At 42.8% G+C, this 20,539-nt stretch overlaps 1 pseudogene across 1 annotated transcript; it reads left to right on the top strand.

The window, feature by feature from the left end:
* Window positions 1-2,338: 2,338 nt before the first annotated feature.
* Window positions 2,339-4,906, top strand: LOC147621260 (L-type lectin-domain containing receptor kinase S.4-like; annotated as a pseudogene). Its single transcript, XR_015269783.1, has one exon. The product of XR_015269783.1 is annotated as an L-type lectin-domain containing receptor kinase S.4-like (transcript).
* The last annotated feature ends 15,633 nt before the right edge of the window (window positions 4,907-20,539 follow it).

Raw genomic sequence — 20,539 nt, 5'->3', positions numbered from 1 at the left:
TACCTTTTCCCAAGCTTGTTTCTCTGCTCCAGCCAGGGCTAGACCTTTGGATTTGAATCTGTCTTTTAGGGTTTCTACCATGTTGAAGTCTCCCATTATCAGCAGTGGTGCTCTAAGACTTAGCAAGGATTTCCAGGTCCTGATTCTCAGCTTTTGAGGGCCGTTGGCATAGACACCGACAATGGAGAAGTTGTTCATGTGAAGTACTATCCACTGATTGTTAATGTCTATTTGAAAGTCTTTAAGATCTTCCAAGCTATCGTAATGAATGCCTACTGCCAGTCCCCCGGCTCCATGAGTATGAAGTGAGTGGACCCAAAAATGATCGGAGGAGATGGTGAAAAGCCTTCTTTTCAGTTCCTCCCCTGACGTCTTGATCTCCACAAGGGAGATAAAGTCCAGATGTCCTTTTGATTTGATCCATTGTTTTACTAGCTGTGCCTTCTTGGAGTCAGTAAGCCCTTTGACGTTGAAGCTTGCAGCTTTCATTATCTTTTATTTGGTGGTTTGTGGGTACCTCCTTTTGCGGTTGACTGAGGGGTGGCTCCCAGTTGTGCCCTGCCTCTCTTTAGTTCCTTGCTAATGTCCATGTCATTGGGGTTACCAGATAGTGGGATAAGACCCTTTTCAGCGGCTGATGTGCCTGTTGTGTCCATGTCAGTCCCATCCAGATTGTCGATTTCTTTGTCTAGTCTAAGCTTGTTGATGGGGGTATTTTTAACAGTGTCATTTTCTTCATCAGCTTCCCCTGGATCCGGAACAGCTGCAAGAACAGAGTATCTATTTGGTTTGACAATAGGGAGAGAGGGCTTGGGCTTGGAGGCTGGTTTCCTTCTAGTGGCTTGAGCAAATTCAGGATCTTTTGAGGCTCCGGAAGGCTGGGGGTCGCCGAGAGATGGGCTGGGCTGACTAGGGTTGAGGGGGGGGACTTTTTCAGCTGATTGGGGAAGGATGATCTGAGGGTTTTTTAAGGGGCAGTTTCTGATGAGATGACCCTGCTTACCACAGTGGAAGCATGAATTAGGCAAGTGCTTGTAGAGGATAGCCTGCGAATGAGAGAACTCACCACATCCTATTTCTATCTTATCAGGGAGGGGGCGGGCTAAGTCAAGTTCAACTAGGACTTGGGGGTGCCACGCTGGGTTGTAATCCGAGAAGGCTTTGGTTCCTAAAATTTGACCTAAGGGGGCTAAAATAGCTTTGATCCAGGGGTTTAAGTGGATGGGGAGATTAGGGAGCTCAACCCAGACTGGATATACTGACGACTTGGGACCATCTGGGTTGAAATCCTTGGACCACCTCATGAAACAAAAGGGTATATGCCTAAACATCCATTGGCCCGAGCTGATGACTTTCATAGCCATGCTTGCATCTTTGAATAGAAAGAGGTAGTAACCTTTGGGAAGGGCTTGTGTAAGAGTCACCTCTATTCCAAGAGGGGACCAACTTTCTCTTATCCAGGCTCTCATGGATTCCTTGGATGGTCTGGGTCCAAAGAGGAGGCCCACCAGGCATCTTTCTGTATAATCTTCTACTCTGCTTCTTACCTGGTCTATTGGCAGGTTAACGTGGACAGTGGTGGCTGCGTTGCGTCCTTGGTCAGTGGAGTTGGCTGTCTCTTTCGGCGGGACTGAGTCTGCTCCTGCAGGTTCTTTTGCTGTCGGTCTGGAAGCCTCTTTGTACTGGTCCTTGTTCTTCATGTTTAAGAGCTGAGCTTTGGCATCTTTTAGTTCCTGCATAAGTCTTGAGTTTTCGTCCATTACTGCTTCCATGATATTCTCTTCACTCCACGACTTTTCAGGGATGGGGTTCCACGGGTTGGGTGGGGGGGCTAGCTGAGAGGTTGAAGGAGATGCTAAGTTAAAGTGGCTGCTGAGCATTGGGTTTATTTTTGCAGGTGACGCTGATACGTTCTGGGGTCTAATCAAGGACGGGCTCCTCCTCTCAGTGCCCATGCACTTGGGAGGGCATCCGCCCGCAGAGAAAGAAAGCCTGCGCTGCAGATTGAAGGGGCGGGAAACAGGGGAAGAAACAGAGGTCAAGAGCTCCTTGGCAGGGATATTCTAACTTTTTTTTTTTTTTATATTGAAGGTTAATTCATAGAAGTTATTTATTACATATTAACTATGGACAACTTTGGGACAAGAGAGAAAAGAAAAATCCTGGAGCAATGGGTTGACTAGTCAAAAAAGAAATTTTCAAACGCGCTTTCATTGCTCGCCTACGTGGACTAGTGATAATAATAACGTGAACATTATGACGAGCATGCGTCATGACAAAGGCTGTGTACATATATATATATTAGTGTGCGTTTTAGTTGTAAAACTGGTTTTGTGTAGATTTTTTATTTCTTATATTAAACGAAGCAAGGTCAAAAGACTGTGTGGTAGCACGTGGTGGCGGCGGCATTGAAAACGCTTGTAGACGTTTGAATGTGAAGCTTTTGTTTGCGAAACGAGGTCGAAGTCTGAAGAGAGGAGGGTTCAGAAAAACCGTCCGTGGATATGGTAGCAGCAGCAGCAAGCAAAATGAATGCTCTAGAGATGGCCAAACCAGTAGCCCTCTTTGTGCTCACCACTCTGACCCTTGCTCGCATGGTGTACACCCAGAATGTGAGCTTCGCCATCACAAACTTCTCTTCTAGCAATAACCTGCTCGTCCTTGGGAATACAGTGGTGGGCACAGATGGCTCCCTGGACATGACCTACAACAGCACTGGAGCAACTGGCCCTTACTTCATATCCAGAGTGCTCCACAGCTCTCCCATCCTTCTGCACAACCTCACCCATGGCCTTGCCGCCTCCTTCTCAACCTCCTTCACCTTCTCCATTGCTGCCAATGAAACCGACATCTCCGGCGATGGCTTAACATTCATCATTGCCCCCAATAACCTCATGCCGCATACCCGCTCCGCCACTGCAGGGGTTTTGGGGACCTATGATGAGGACCTTTACAAGACATCCAATGCATCCCTTCTCCATTTTGTGGCTGTGGAATATGATACATTCTTAAACCTTGAGAATCATGACCCTGATGACCATCATGTTGGCTTGGACATTGACTCAGTTACCTCCATTGAAGCTCAAAGCTTGCCTTCAGAGCTGGTTCTGAAAACCACCAATTTCAGCCGCCGCCTCATCACTTGGATAGACTATGATGCCCTGCAACAGCAGCTTGATGTGTATCTCGCGCTGGCCCCGGCACAGAAGACATCTGCAAGCAAGGTTCTGTCTTATTCCAAACTGAGCCTATGGGATTATGTGCTTAGCAGGTCTTATGTTGGTTTCACTGCATCCACTGGATTTTTTCAAGAAAGACACACAGTCTATGCCTGGAATTTCTCAAGCAGAATGGTGTCCATCCCCATTCCACCCTCACCCTCACCCTCTTCATCAGCCACTAAGAAAAAACTGCTTGTGGTGGTTCTAACCATAAGTTTGGGTTCAGTTCTTCTTGTTGCTATTCTCTTCACTGTAAAGAAGAGATTGACGCCGACAGGTCTCCGCCTCGATGTGGATCTGATGACTGCTCCACGACATACAGGGAGCTCAGAATGGCAACAGGAGACTTCAAGGAGATACTGGGGCAGGGAGGGTCTGGCAAAGTGTACAAAGGAGTGATTAACACCAGCAATGCAGGCGTTGAGCATGTGGCTGTGAAGAAGATTTCAAAGGCTTCAAAGCATGGGGAGAAAGAGTTCAAAACAGAGGTTTTGACTATAGGGAGGCTGAGGCATAGGAACCTAGTACACTTGTATGGTTGGTGCATTGAAAAGGGGGAGCTCCTGCTTGTGTATCAATTCATGCCAAATGGGAGCTTGGATAAGCTTCTTTATCCTAGCGGCGGCGCCGATGTTTTGAGCTGGTCCATGAGGTTCAATATCCTCAGAGGAGTGGCTGCTGCTCTGGTCTATTTGCATGTGGATTGGGAGAAGAGGATCATACATAGAGACATCAAAGCCAGCAATGTGATGCTGGACTCCAACCTAAATGCACGGCTTGGTGATTTCGGCCTGGCAAGGTATTTTGATCATGATCAGTATTGCACTGAGTCTTCAGCCACTGGTGTGGCAGGGACATGGGGTTACATGGCACCTGAATATGCCATGTCAGGAAGGGTTACCATGGAGTCAGACATCTTCAGTTTTGGGGTTCTGGCATTGGAGATTGCCTGTGGGCAACGCCCATTCCCAAACCTGAATGCCGGCGAGTCGCTTGTGGACCATGTGTGGAGGAAGCATGAGGAGGGGCAGCTGATGCATGTGGCAGACGGGCGTCTGCAAGGGCAGTTTGATGTGGATGAGATGAGATGTATGATCCATGTAGGGCTACTATGTACTCATCCAGACCCCAAGTTAAGGCTCCAAACAATTCAAGTGTTGCAAACCTTAAGGAGGGATGTTGAGTTGCCTGAGCTGCCTGTGTGTAGGCCCATGGCCATTTATGTGCAGGTTCCTACAACCAAGGTGTACAGAAGCGGCATACTCACTTCTTCAAGCCCATCTGATACGCTTTCATTCCAAGAAAATATTGAGGTCTCAGGACCAAGGTAGCTCTACAACTCTCTACGCGGGGTAGGCTGCTTTCACACTCACCGCCCGTTTCTGCCTCACGGGCATCCTCACCCATACATGGATACGAGTGGTGTGTGCTAGGGTGCTTTCACACTCGCGGCCCCTTTCTCACTACGGGCGTCTTCACGATACACCAACTCAAACTCTGGTTTCCCCCTCTACTTGTTTTTTAGCTTAGACAGAATATGATTGTAAATTATAAGTTATGATCTTGAAGGTGACTAGTCCCTACCATAAAAAAGTTATGGAAATTTTGCAAAAAAATTCCACTCACATCATTTGCAATGGCGACATGCATTCTATGCAATTTAATAAACTTTTGGTGTTGCTCTAGTAAAGTTATACATAGCAAGATTGCATTTTTTTGCAAGTGCGTGTAGATTCTGTGCAAGCTATAACGCAAACCTTGTTGCCTTTGACTTGAAAAACAACATTGTTTATAATCTATTTAAATACTTTTGTGGCCTTGAGTTATCATAAAATAGTTGGCTTCATGCACTACTTGTAAGTGTACATAGTACAATATGGATTGCATGAGTAAGAGAATATTGTTTTATGAAGATTATTTATAATACCATCAAAGTGTACGAGATATATTTTTATTATTCTCTTACACTAAGTGTGTTCATTGTCGAGCTTATTTATGTGCACATTCTAAGTGGGGTGTCATGGATTTTTTATGCACATGTCAACCATATTGTCTATATTAAGGCCCTTAGAGTTAACATCAAGTTTAGTCTCACATTTCATGAACAAACTATTGTAAAGGGTGGTAAAAACCTCAAAGGGAGTTAAAAAGTTTATCATGAGCATTGTTTACTTTGATGAATAAAAACTCAAAACGATATGTTCAACACATGATTTGCGATTATGAGTAAAAAATTTATTAATATTGTTAAAGATGTTACTATTGGAAAAGCATTTTCCCAATGCTCCATCCTCATGTTGTTGTTGTAGGTGACGGATGTGTTCTATTTCGTAAGGCTCCTTGTATGAGAAGTAGTAAAACTCAAGTATTGTTACTATCAAATCTGTGTGGATGAAAGAGATATTCTCAAGATTGTCTTTAGAATCCAAACTAGTCCACTATGAGTTTTTAGTTATGCCATTTGGTTTGACTAATGCTCTAGCTACTTTCAATAGGATGATGAATAGAAAATTCTTGAAGTATCATAATTTTGTTGTGTTTTTCGATGATATCTTAGTTTTCAGTAAGAATCGTCACTCAAGAGCGTGATTCTTATTGAAAATCAGTCACTAAGAGTTTTTAGTTATGTTATTTGGTTTGACTAATGCTCCAACTACTTTCAGCGGGATGATTAATAGAATATTCTTGAAGTATCAAATTTTTGTTGTGTTTTTCGATGATATCTTAATTTTCAATAAGAATCATCAAGAGCACGAATAAAATTCTGAACAAGTGTTCTAACTTCTTCGAGAGAATCAACTCTATGTCAATCTTGATAAGAGAAGTTTCTTTCAAGAAGAAATTGAATACTTAGAACACCAATAGTATACTGATGATATTTGTGCGGACCCTAAAAAGATCGAACACATTGTTACTTGGCCCAAATCATGTGATATTCATGAGACTTAAGAGTGTTAAGAAATTTCCAGCTATCAAACTTGTACAAAGATTTTATGGACCTTTTAAGGTGATTCACAAAATTAATGATATTGCATATAGATTAGAATTAACTTCTCATTGGCAGATTCATAATTCATTTCATGTTTCTCTACTTAAACTCTTCAGTGGATCGCTTTCCACTCACCCTCTCTATATAATATGAGGATCTATCTCTGATTGACTGCGGCGGAAGAAGTTTTAATTCCACATGCTGTCATTGACTAGTAGATTACATCGACCCGTACTAACAATAAATATGTTAGATATTTGTTGACTTTTAAAAATCATCCTCATGAAGATATCAGATGGGTTCTTGAGAATTATTCTCATGTCTTTCCTAAGATCCTTTATTCTTTTCAACAAACTTGCAATTTTAAACTCAAGTAAGAGGGTATGTTTTGAGAATGTATTTTAAACTCAAGTGTAAGATCCCTGATCCCACTATGCAACGAATTTGGGGGTGCTAGCAGCGGAAGTAGCACTTCTTGCACGGGGTAGGGTCCCACACTCGAGGCCTCGCCCACGGATATCTAGACAAGAGACTAATCCATCGATTCTTCCAAAACCGAACTCGGAAAAACTTCCCTTGCCTAGAAAGCACGGGCGATTCCTCCAGGATAACTTTTCTCTAATGTAGTCAAAGGCCTAAATTAACTGAAGTGATCTGACCGAACTCGTAAGTCCCATAATCATATTAGGGAAAAGATTATACTTGGATCATAGAGACCAACGCTTTTTTCCTCATTGAGAGGCACAACAGTTGATTCTTTTCCATAGAACAATTTTTATCCACGATTTACCTCATCTATCGTACTATATAGAAATTGAGTCTCGATTTACGGATCCATCAGTCCAGCCTACAGTCCCATGGGTTAGCTAACCGCCCAACCACTATAGTGATGGGATTCAATTAGGAATTTGGTTAGGTTTTGTCCCAGGTACCAGGGAAAAAAAGTTCCCAGGCCCCCTAGCCGGATATTTATGCAAACATAAAACTAGTCACACCACTTACACACCCAATATGAACTTGCCTTTTTCACAGATTCAACAATCTTTAAAATAATCATTTAATGAAACCATAGTGTTACTGATCATAATCCTCTAATTATCTAGTTGAATCCTAATTTCCAATTCCTTCCTTCATCGGTGTACCTATGGCATCATTGGCAACCAGAACGCTCACCACCTGTTCACTCAGGGACCTTTTTCAATAGTTCTTAGCTCATAGTACCCGACAATATAATCACATAAAAATATCCAGATGGAATCTCCGTTGAAGATCAGCAAGATCAACCAACAGATCCATATAAAAGAGCCATGGACTCATCCGTTGAGGACCAGCAAGGTCAATCAACCAGATCCATGCTCGAATTCAGAAAACAACTCTTACTCCTTGTTCCAATATCTTCCCCGCCGTACTCGTGGGTATCTTCGGCGACCGAGCATCGTACGGTCTAGCACCCTCTAGGATCCTTCGCAGGTCACCTAGCGCTTCACTCATAGGCCGCTTCCTTGGTCCCTCATCCAATGTACCGAAAGCTCACCATTTAATCAAACCAAGGCTGGTCAAGACCTCGGCCGACCTTGCTACACAAGACCTCCTCCGATGACTCTCCGTCTCAACAGTTGCGACTTTAACAGATAGGTCTCCACGACCTCATTCACAAGACGGTCAAAATGCTTCCCCAGCATTCTTGACATAAAACAATCATTTAAAAACAGATTTCACAAACAAATACAGTTCCAACAATATCTCCATCTTTTCTCATTACTCCGCATCCTTTCACATTAGACCCCATCTTTTTTTCATCTTACCACAATTGTTTTCATCATCGATTCCTATCACATCACATCATTCCTACATCAAATAATATCCAATCGCATCATCCACACATCAATCCACATCATCCATACATCCATCCACATCAATCCACACGTCAATCCACATCATTCAAACATCCATGCACATTAATCCACATTATCCACACATCAATCCACCTCATCCATACATCCATCCACATCATCCACATCATTCACTCATCATACACACACCAATCCACATCAATCCACATTATCCAGACATCCATCCATATCTTCCATACATCCATCCACATCAATCCACACGTCAATCCACATCATCCAAACATCCATGCACATCAATCTACATTATCCACACATCAATCCACCTCATTTCATAAGCATTCCCATTCTCATCTAATCACACTTTTTCTATCTCATCACTTATTTCCTCATTTATCCTCATCACATCTCACCCACTTGCTTCTACCCATATATCTCATCACTTCACATACATTAACATCTATCCAGTTTACATCACATCTTATCACATTTATTTCACATCACATCTCATTCATTCACATCCTGATTCACATGCTAACACATTCATTCATGTCCCTTATTGTTCATTCACATCCCGATTCACATCACATCACTCCATTCACATCCCTTATCATTCATTCACATCCTATATCATTCATTCACATCCTGATTCACATCACATCACATCCATTTACATCCCTTATCATTCATTCACATCTCGATTCACATCACATCACATCCATTCACATCCCTTATCATTCATTCACATCTCGATTCACATCACATCACATCCATTCACATCCCTTATCATTCATTCACATCCTATATCATTCATTCACATCCCGATTCACATCACATCACATCCATTCACATCCCTTATCATTCATTCACATCCTATATCATTCATTCACATCCCGATTCATATGCTATCACATTCATTCCCATCCTATATCATTCATTCACATCCCTTATCATTCATTCGCATCCCTTATCATTCATTCGCATCCCGATTCACATGCTATCACATTCATTCACATCCTATATCATTCATTCACATCCCTTATCATTCATATCTATCCAATTTACATCACATCTCATCGCTTCAATTCTCGTTCATATCCATCACATTTACATCCACATGTATTCTCCCACATACATCCACATCCATACTTATCACATACACATGCACATCTATCCTTTCACGTACACACATCCACATCCATTCTTTAATATACATCCACTTTTATTCTTCACATACATCCACATCCGTCCATCCATTCATTCCCATCTACCAGATTCACATTACTTCTCATCACATCTATTCACCTCACATTCTCGTCACTCCTATTCTCATCACATCCATCCATCCATTCATTCCCATCTATCTGATTCGCATCCCATCTCATCCCATCTATTTACCTCTCATTCTCATCACATCTATTCTCATCACATCTATCCATCCATCCATTCTCATCTATTTGATTCGCATCACATCTCATCACATTTATTCTTAGAATGCAAGAGAATCCTTATTTTTTATATAAAGATTCTTTACACATCTATTTATGCAAAATTTCAATTTTAAGGAGAATAACTCTTTTGAATTAAAAAAAATTCTTTATGCATCTTTCTATGCATAAAATCAAATTTGATGAGAATAACTCTTTTGGAATAAAAATAAATTTCTTTATGCATCTTCCTATGCATAAAATGAAAATTGATGAGAATAACTCTTTTGGAATAAAAATAAATTTCTTTATGCATCTTCCTATGCATAAAATAAAAATTGATGAGAATAACTCTTTTGAAATAAAAATAAATTTCTTTATGCATCTTTCTATGCATAAAATCAAAATTACATTGTTAGAATACACAATTGGTTGGGATTACTCGTTTTGGATAATAAAGGATAAAACTTATTTCACCAATTTTTAGAAAATTTTACCATAACCTCCTTTGTATGGCTGACTATTTTTCAAATTTTTCTAACTTAAAATTACTTAAAAATTATCCCCAGTTGGTTTTAAGCACTCTAAACTAACCAAATTTCACTTTTAAAAGAGAAACAATATGAAAAGTTTCATTCCAACAATAAGATTACTAAACTAGGATAAAGAAGGGCTGAATTTAAGAATGAGAGGGGGGGAAGCCTTTCCAACAAGGTATAGCTTCAGATTATCACTTTAAAGATAACAAAAATTAGAAAACCATTAAAAGAATAAAGAAAAAGTATGATTTCTAACTTACATAAATTTCTGAGAGCTTTCCTTTGGCTTGATGGTTTGTACTCTTGTTTGCAACAAGAGTGGCCACCAATTCTTTAGAAGAGGGAAAGGTCAAAAACTAATGAATTATTAAGAAATTCATAGTTCTTGGCTCTAGGGTGTTTGGCTCTGGGGTGGAGCAGAGTAACAGTGCATAAAACACTATTAAGCTTTAACAAAGGGGGAGGCTTCTATTTATAGGAGAAAGTGAGCCTCTAACCAAGCAAACTGATTCTAGAATTTTCCAGATCAGTTTGGTCAATTTTTGACCATTTTTAGGCCAGTTTAGCTCACTTTTTGGATCTAGTTGAAGCAGGAGAGAGGAGAGATGAAAATATCTCATTATTTGTGAGTTTAAATGTTAGATATCCGTAACGCCGCTACGGGCGTTACCACAAGAGGGGACGGCCTCTGGCTCACCACCCAGCCATAGAGGAAGAATGAGGATTGCCCCTCATCCCCCAGGTTATATAATGTGTGGCCTGCCGTCCACACTAGCCTGGCCGCCCATGACTTCGCATGGGCGTCCTCTCCCACTAGTGTTAGATATCCGTAACACTGCTACGGGCGTTACCACAAGAGGGGACGGCCTCTGGCTCACCACCCAGCCATAGAGGAAGAATGAGGATCGCCCCTCATCCCCCAGGCTATATAGTGTGTGGCCTGCCGTCCACACTAGCCTGGCCGCCCATGACTCCGCATGGGCGTCCTCTCCCACTGAACCCCGAACATGGCCATCCGGTCTGCTGCTGTCGGTCACACAGGCATTACAGCCTACGTGACATTACCCCCCCTTAAGAAGAGTTTTCGTCCTCGAAAACAACTTGGGGAAACCTTTTGGAAATTGCACTATGGCGTTCCCAGGTTGCCACCTCCTCATCCCTATCTGTCCATTTAACAAGTACCTCCTGGTACACTTTATGTCGGGTTTGTCTGTCACGATACTGTAGAATCTTTTCAGGTTCATGTGGTATCTTTGGTGGCTCTATCAAGTCTACCAAAATCTCTGGAGAAACTGCGTTCTCTAACCCGTGAACTGATTTCTTCAGTTTACTGATATGGAAGACACGATGGACTTGAGAAAACTCCGGTAACTCAAGTTTATATGCTACATCCCCAATCTTCTTAAGGATTTTAAAAGGACCACAATATCTCGGAGAAAGTTTATCACACTTTCCCGTTTTCATGGTTTCTGACTGCGCAGGAACCTTGAGGAATACAAAGTCACCTTCTGCAAAGGTCACCTTTCTTCGTCCTTTATCCGCATAAGTTTTAGCGCGATCCTGAGCGCTACGAATGCTCTCACGTGCGGCTCTGAGCATATCATTCATATCTTCAATGAAATCCTTGACAGATTGAATCTTCTCCTTTTCTAGGCCTACAGCCATCGGAGATCTCGGCTGGAATCTATACATTAACATGAATGGTGTAAATCCAGTCGCTGAGTGTTTGGAGCTATTATAGGCAAACTCCAATAAGGGCAAGTACTCTTCCCAATTAGATTGCTTCTTACTAACATAAGAACGCAACATATCCTCAAGAATTTGGTTAACTCTTTCAGTTTGACCATCAGACTCCGGATGATCTGCCGTACTCATACTTAGAGTAGTATCCAACTTTTTGAAGACTTCCCTCCAAAAATGACTTTTGAACTTTCTATCTCTATCCGACACTATATCTGCGGGCAGGCCATATAGCTTGTAGAGATGTTTAATAAAGAGTTTTGCCAACTCTGGCGTTTTTACAGTTTTCTTCGTGGCAATAAACTTTGCCATTTTAGTTAACCTGTCCACTACCACCCACACCGAGTCATTCCCTCGACTCGTCTTGGGTAAACCAGTAATGAAATCCATGGAAATGCTTTCCCATTTCCCTTGAGGAATCTCCAGCGGATGGAGTAGTCCTCCAACCTTAAGACGTTAATGTTTATTGACCTGGCACTTACTGCATTTCAGCACATAAGCCTGGACGTCCTTAAACAAACTAGGCCAATAAAACTGCCTTTTTACTAGTGCATAGGTCTTCTGAATCCCAGGATGACCCGCACTTGGACTATCATGACTTTCTTTAAGAATTTGGGCCCGAAAGTCACCAATAGTTGGTACACATATTCTACCCTTGTAGAGTAAGTACCCGTCGTCAATGGAGTAATTAGCATATTTCTCCCCCCGACGAAGTTTATCACTCCCCTTTGAAGCCGTGGCGATCAAAGGTGATGAAGGGCCTACGTCAGAACTCTCCGGCTCCAAACTATACCCAGAAGACACGGCTAGTCTCTCCGGACTAACTCTCGCTTCCCTTCTCGTTGCACCTTCGGCCAGTCTCTCCGGACTAGCAATACGTGCCAACGAGGGAGGTGGTCGCGTCTGTGAAGAAGTGCGTACGCATACAACGCGCCAGACCTCTGTAAAAGATGGATCGTGCTCACATAAACCACGTAGGGACTCCAAGAAATCATTCTTGAAGACTGTGAAACTAAGTTCATTAATCTGTGGCATGCGACTAAGTGCATCTGCCACCACGTTATACTTACCTTTCTGATAACGTATCTGAAGGTCAAACTCCTGTAGAATCTCCGCCCACCGAGCTTTTCTACCCTTCAGTTCATTTTGACTTGAAAGCCATTTCAGACTTTCATGGTCCGTCCGGACCTCAAAAGTAGCACCATATAAATAGTGTCTCCACTTTTTCAGTGCATGAACTATCGTTAGTAACTCTCGCTCGTAAGCCGAGTAGTTACGCTGCGCACGATCTAAACTTTTACTCTCAAATGCAATTGGGCGTCCCCTTTGCATAAGTACGGCCCCAATGGCCTCATTACTAGCGTTTGTTTCCAAAACAAACGGCTCATTTGGATCGACAATTGTCAAAACAGGTGCAGCTGCTACGGTCACCTTGAGCTTGTCAAAGCTCTTCTGTTGGGCGTCCCCCCAACTAATGTTTTTTGTTTTTGACCGTAACTGGTCAGTCAACGGGACTGCGATCTTCGCGTAGTCCTTCACATACTGTCGGTAGAACCCCGACATGCCAAGAAAAATCTGCAGTTCCTCGAGATTCTTCGGCGTTGGCCATTTAAGAATAGCCTCTACTTTTTCTGGCTCCATCCGCGTACCATCGGCGGATATAATATGGCCAAGGTAGTGAATTTCTGTTTCAAAAAATTCACATTTGCTCTTCTTTTAATTTGTGCTCTCGCAACAACTCGAATGCTCTATGTGTTTTTTCTGTGTCTTACTGTACACAAGAATATCATCTAGGAAAACTACTACGAATTTTCCCAGATATGGACGTAAAATGCTGTCCATTAGCGTCATAAACGTCGCTGGAGCATTGGTTAGCCCAAATGGCATAACCAAAAACTCAAAATGCCCGAAACGGGTCCTAAATGCTGTCTTCGCAACATCTTCTGCTTTTATTCTAACCTGATGATATCCTGATCTCAGGTCTATTTTTGTAAAGTATCTCGATCCATAGAGTTGATCAAACAACTCATCCATGCGTGGCATTGGATACTTGTTCTTAATCGTTATCTGATTAAGAGTCCTATAGTCTATGCACATCCGCATAGATCCGTCTTTCTTCTTTACCAGAAGAATAGGCGATGCCCACGCACTTGAACTAGGCCGAATAAAGCCTTTGTTCAAATATTCCGTCAATTGTTTTTCCACCTCCTGTGCCTCGGAGTGGCTTAATCTATAAGCAAGTTTGCTTATAGGTTTTGATCCTGGCATAACTTCGATGCCATGGTCTACTTCTCTAGATGGTGGTAAACCATCTGGTAAATCATCAGGAAAAACATCTTGAAATTCCTCTAGTAAATTCATTAAAGTATCTACGTACTTTTTCTTTAATGTCTCATTCACCTTGGATTTTTTCTTGTTTGAATTACATGCATGCCAAATAGGGTTTTCAAACAGTGGGTCTCGTCCAAGGTTATTTTGTTTTTCTTGTTTGTCTACGCAAACATCATTTATCGTTTCATCTACGGAAACCGAATTCAAAAGAGGGTAACAAGCATATACCTCTGCTATTTGGTCTCTACGGACCGCTATACACAGCGCCATGGAGGAAATAAGTGGTGTGGTAGGGACAGTACGGTCGCCCTGCAAGGTGATGACTCTACCTCCGTGCTCAAAACATAGCGTATTATGTAAGTAATTTCGAGCTAGACTAGGGCCCAAGCCATACAGCCACTCCGTGCCTAGATATACGTCTGCTCTGGCTAAGTGCATGACCTGAAAGTCAAGCGGAGCCTCGTAGTCCTGCATAGATAATGGGACCCCCAATACTATGGTATTCCATACCGTTTTATCATATCCGTTGGCTAGGCCAACAGTATACTCATGATCACTCCGGGTCTCAGTCAATCCCAACTTCTTGACTAATGAGTAGTTCAAGAAGTTGTGGCTAGCTCCATCATCAATAAAAACTGTGACTCTACGGCCACCTATGGTGCCATACATGCGTACCATGTCATGCGGACCTACAGTAGGCTGCCACATCGCTGGTGTCACTGAACAAGCGTGATGCTCATCACAATGACACACTGTCACCTCTGAACTCTGCGAAACTGAGAGGGAGTCTCTGCACTGTATGCAACTGCCTAGAAGATTCACCATCTTTTTTGGGCTCGTTGCCAGTCGTGCTGGCTTTAGGCTTTGGACATTCAGCCTTCGTGTGTCCTACTTCATTGCAATTAAAGCAGCGATTTTCCTTTCGCGCTTTAATATACTGCTCTTTCTTTTGGATTTCGGTGTCTCTTTTTTTTCTGGATGGTCGCGGTTTTTTAGACCAATGACCACCCTGTCCTTCCTGGTCCGTCCTATCCCCTTGTTTCTCACTGCGGAACCCTTTTCTTTTGAGGCCTGACCTCCTCTTTTCACTACCCTCGGCCCTGCTAGAACCACCACGCGCACTACGGCGCTTGATGTCATCAAATATTTATGCATATTGAATTGCCTCTGCTAAGTCTTTAGGCTGTAAGGGTTCTATGTACTCAAGGTAATCATCTTTGAGGCCTCTCTTAAAGCCTCGCAATGTCTGGAATGCATCGATTCCCTTTAGCTTGAGTACTATCTCCCTGTAGTTTGAGATGTACTGAGTTAGGGATTTGTTCTCCATCGAGCACTTGTCCCATAACTCCCAGCTTCTCTCTGCCTCATTAACAGGCAAAAATTCTTTTCGAAACATCGTTTCAAATTCCGTCCAAGTGGCAGGGTGAGTTATCAAACTCATCCACCACTTGTACGCTTTGCCGGTTAATGAGAGGCTAGCCTCTACGGGCTGTATACGGCTAGGCTGCTGTCGCAGCGCGTGCAAATCTGACCACTTCGCTAGAAACATATTGACTGAGTCCTTGTTTCTCTCCTTTTCCGCACCACCAAAACTAGGCGGCTTTAAGTCTTTTAACAACGACGAAGCTGTCGCTACGGACGGCCTCGCAGGCGCATCGGCCGGTACTCCTGCAACCACTGGCGAGGCTACGCTCACCGGTGCTGTAGGAGCTCGGCTACCTCGAGGAGTTAGAGTACTAGCCGAGGCGGCTGTCAGTGCATCTAACCGTGTGGAGATGCTCTGTAGCATCGTTACTAAATAAGCCTGGACTTTACCCATAGTGTTCAATTTGGCATTAAGATATTTAAACAGTCCACTAGAGAGCTGTCAGGACATCAACAGGGTCCAATAGGTCATAGTCGTCGTCGTCATAATCCAAGAGGTCCTCCTCGGTCCCCTCGGCGACGTCGGTGTTCATGTCCTCTGGCGGCTCATCGGCCAGAAAGGGGTCATCAGCCAATGCGGCCGCTGCGGGCTCGCTGGGTCCTAAGGCGAGGTCAATAGACGAGGAGGGCGCTGGCGGATCACGTGTGATCGACGAGCGTACTCCGGACCGAACAACGGTCGGGCGTGTACGCCCTGACAATTCGGTCGGGGTCAAACCCGCGACCGAGAACAAGAGACTAGAAAAACCTAGAGAAGTAGAAGGCGGTGGGGACACACTACGCCTAGCAGACATTTTTAGTTCTTGCAAAAAAATAATGCGAGAACTCGGAAATTACTTAAAAAAAATGCTAATAAAAATGAGCAGTGGTGGAGAGAGAATAATAGTCACCCCCCTTTACAGTTGCCTGCTGTCGATTTGTGTTGCGTTGCGAGCCTCCACAAGGACACTTCCGGGATGCTCCGATCCATGAGAAAAATATAATGCCTGCAACTCATAACAAAAATTAAGATGATCGAGAGGTGCCTTGCCGGGATTATTTCTTGCAGGGATTATCCTTCCTCCCCAGCCGAGAGAAAGCGTTTGTTTGAATTTTTTCATTTTTAATTTTTATTAAAATTGAATAATGAAAATATATAAAAAAAGAAATGGTTTTTTTTGTTTTTTTCTTTTCTCATCTTTTTCTGGCCGCTGGTGGCCGCCTGCTGGCTGGTTGGCTGGCCATGGCCCTGGCCGCCCGCTGGGCTGGCGCCTGCCTGGCACCCGCTGGCATGGTCACCGCCGCTGGGCTGGCTGGCCCTGGCCCTGGCTGCCCGCTGCCTGGGCACCGCCGTGGGGCTGCCGCCGCCCTGGCCGCCCGCTGGGCTGGCCGCCTAAGGGCTGGCCTGGCCTGCCTGGGTGCCGCCGTGGGCTTGGCCTGCCTAGGCGCCTCCTCCTATGACGTCGCTGTATGCAGACTCCCCCGCAAGGCTGTTCGACGGCGCACAAAGGTCAATCTGTTTTTGCCTCACACACAACAGCTCTTCGCTGTGGTCTTCGCAAAGGTCAGTGTGTTTCAAAGCTTTCGGGTCTGCGCCCCCCCCTCTACACACGTGGGTTCTTGGGGTTGACATGTGGTTGGTTGCGAGTTATTTTCAGCAGAGGAAGCTCCTCCCCTCAGGACAGCGCAAGCTGAGACAATGGAGGGCACTAATGCCACTCCCATCGCCGAACCTGAGGAGATTGAAGTTACCGTTTTCTTTCCTCCCAACAGTGTGCAGATGATTGAGGTAGCAGAGGAGGGTTTTCGTTTGACACACATCATTGGCTTTCTACCCTGTAGAGGCCAACAGTTACGTGATTGGGTGTACACCAGCAAATGGATACACAGTGGCGACATTCTTCGCCCCCCCACTCTACGCAGAGTTCAACTTTCCAGCCATTCAACGCAGAGAAAAAAAAACCAACAAAAATTGCTTTGCTTACCTGCAATGCTGCTTGCTGTGTGTGACGGGGAGAAAGAGAGAGAGAGAGAGAGAAAGAGTTCTTCCCTTCAAAATCTTGGCCGCCTCCCTCCACACACTCCCTTGTGGAGATAAGGGTGAGAAGATTGTGGATGAAAACCATCGAGTGGGCTCCGGTCCCCCGTTCACGCGCGGACTCTCACGATCCCCTCGAACCACGCTCTAATACCAGTGTTAGATATCCGTAACGCCGCTAACGGGCGTTACCACAAGAGGGGACGGTCTCTGGCTCACCACCCAGCCATAGAGGAAGAATGAGGATTGCCCCTCATCCCCCAGGCTATATAGTGTGTGGCATGCCGTCCACACTAGCCTGGCCGCCCATGACTCCGCATGGGCGTCCTCTCCCACTAGTGTTAGATATCCGTAACGTCGCTACGGGCGTTACCACAAGAGGGGACGGCCTCTGGCTCACCACCCAGCCATAGAGAAAGAATGAGGATTGCCCCTCATCCCCCAGGCTATATAGTGTGTGGCCTGCCGTCCACACTAGCCTGGCCGCCCATGACTCCGCATGGGCGTCCTCTCCCACTGAACCCCGGACATGGCCATCCGGTCTGCCGTCGGTCACAGGCATTACAGCCTACGTGACATTAAAACTCAACCACACATGTGAAATAGGCGCCTCCTTCATGAGGGGAATTCCCCCACTGAGGTGTCAAAACTACGTGACATTAAAACTCAACCACACATGTGAAATAGGCGCCTCCTTCATGAGGGGAATTCCCCCACTGAGGTGTCAAAAATGCATCATTTCACTAAATATCTCTTCTTTTTTAACTAATATCCTTGTCCTTAGTCAACTCTTCATCTTATGTGAGTACTTACTCATTTTTAGGGAGGTTTTCTTTATTTCTTCATTTATCTCCTCCATACATTTGGATGAATCTAATTGGCCCCTCAGAACCTTAATTTAAATTTTTTTGAAAATATGGACCCCAGGATAACAGATTATAATTGATTTCTAATGCACCTTCTGAAAATCTTTTTGAGCTTCTGTTTTGGGGGGGGGATATGTAGAAACAAGATCTTTTATATTTCTAAAGAGGGATTTGATTACACGGAAAGATACTGGATATCTTGAGAGGCTGGGGAGGAATCTTACATCAAGCAAGAGGGAATGTTTAAAATCAAGAGTAATTTCAAACGATATTTTGTAAATCTTGAAATCTTTCCCCTAGCCCCAAGTTATTTAATAAAGCATAGACCTAGACAATATTTACTTTTTGATATTTTATAAATCTTGAAATATTTCTCCTAGCCCAAAGTAATTTAATGAAGATAGAGCTCTCTATTTTTGTGTGAAAGAAAGCACACTTTTTATATTTTTGGAGACTATGGCCTATAATTGGAATTAAACAATTCGTAAATACTCATGTGTAGGGATAGGCCACACACATAATCGGGGGAGATTGCACCCATTGATGTTGTCGTGCAGAAGCTAAGTATTTTAATGTGTTATGTTATGTGCTATTTTTCAAGCTTAATTTATGTTAAACTTGATGTAATTGCTTTAGCTTAAATGGTTGATTAATTTATGTACTTGAGAAATCAATTCCGCAAATACCTAGATGGAGATTGTTATGTCAAAGAGAGGAAGTATCAGATTTAGGATGGAAATAATTCAAGTGTTTCTATTGTAGCAAGAAAGGGCATTAGCATACAAATAATGGCATTATGAAGACTTACAAACCATAGGATTCTAAGAACATCATTGAGATTGTATGTCTCTTTGTTATTATGTGGAAAAGCTTTGCCAAGAAGTCAATGCAACAAATGTCGATGATACAGGAATCAATTACATCATTACCTTATGGCACATGATTGATTGATAATAATGGAACTCCACTCTCCTCCATGGAAGGATGGAGCCTAATGTACTGATTGGCACACAATGCCAGATTAAATGAAAAGGTACATTATGAATCACTTTTGAAGAAGGGGTTTCTAAACATTCTCTTTATGGCACACAATGTAAGATCAAATGGAAATGTACAATATCATCACTTTTTGAAGGAGAGTTTTCTAGTAATTTCTAAACATTCTCTTTATTGATTATTTGAAGAGGAATCTCACATCGATGGTGGCCATCGTCGAGTGATTATTTTTTAAGCTTTTAGTTTAGAGCTTTTACAAGATTTTAAAAAAACTTTAGAGATTTTTATACAAACAGTTAAACTATGAATAGCTCAAAATAAATGAAATACTCATCAAGTTGCCATTGGCCTATTCTATCGTACAGAAATGCCCATAAACAGTACACATTGTGTAGGCTTTGTGTTCTTTCTTGTCTTTATCTCTCTCGTTTAATTTATATTCCTTTGAATATCTCAAAAATCTACCGCTCTTTATATATTCATCTTTCTTAAATGTCTCATAATGGAGCTTTCTTGTTCTTTTAATTATTCTCATACGTGACAACATAAAATAATTGATTGCACAATGTACTTAGTGGGCATAAATGTGTTGGCTACCACAAAGAAAAATCGAACAAACACAAAGCTTGGACTAGAGCACGCCAAAAACCTTCTACACAGAAAAAGACAAGAATATCTAAATTGAGAAAAATAGATGTCTATGTTCTTAAAAACAAAATTTCACAACATATACAAAAACCTTCTACATAATTCACTTTCCACATACTAAGAAGTTAAAAAACCTTTAATTGTAATTTAAGAGTGCTTTTAAAAACTTTTCAACACATAAAAATAAGAAAAATTTAAGCATTCAAGGTAAAGAGAAAAGAAACTCAATAGTACTCAATTACAATAAATTCTCATTCATTGTCATGTGGCAATGCCATTAGTTTTTTATGGACACTAGGTGCTACAAGTGGCGGGCCCACTCCCTAGCGCTCTATATTTAAGTCATAGAACTTACAATTAAAAAGTACAAATACTGTATATAAAACACAAGAAACTTTTTGCATCCTTTCAATGTGAAATGAAAAAGGGAGCTCCGTTTTCCCCCCTTAACAACAAAAACGTCAAGACCTCTCTTATTATGATTGATTGG

Source organism: Cibotium barometz, chromosome 30, assembly GCF_041138505.1.
Source record: "Cibotium barometz isolate CiBa-2024 chromosome 30, ASM4113850v1, whole genome shotgun sequence".
Taxonomy (NCBI): Eukaryota; Viridiplantae; Streptophyta; class Polypodiopsida; order Cyatheales; family Cibotiaceae; genus Cibotium; species Cibotium barometz.
The sequence above is the reverse complement of the archived record's forward strand: the minus strand, read 5'-3'. Positions and strand labels throughout refer to the sequence as shown.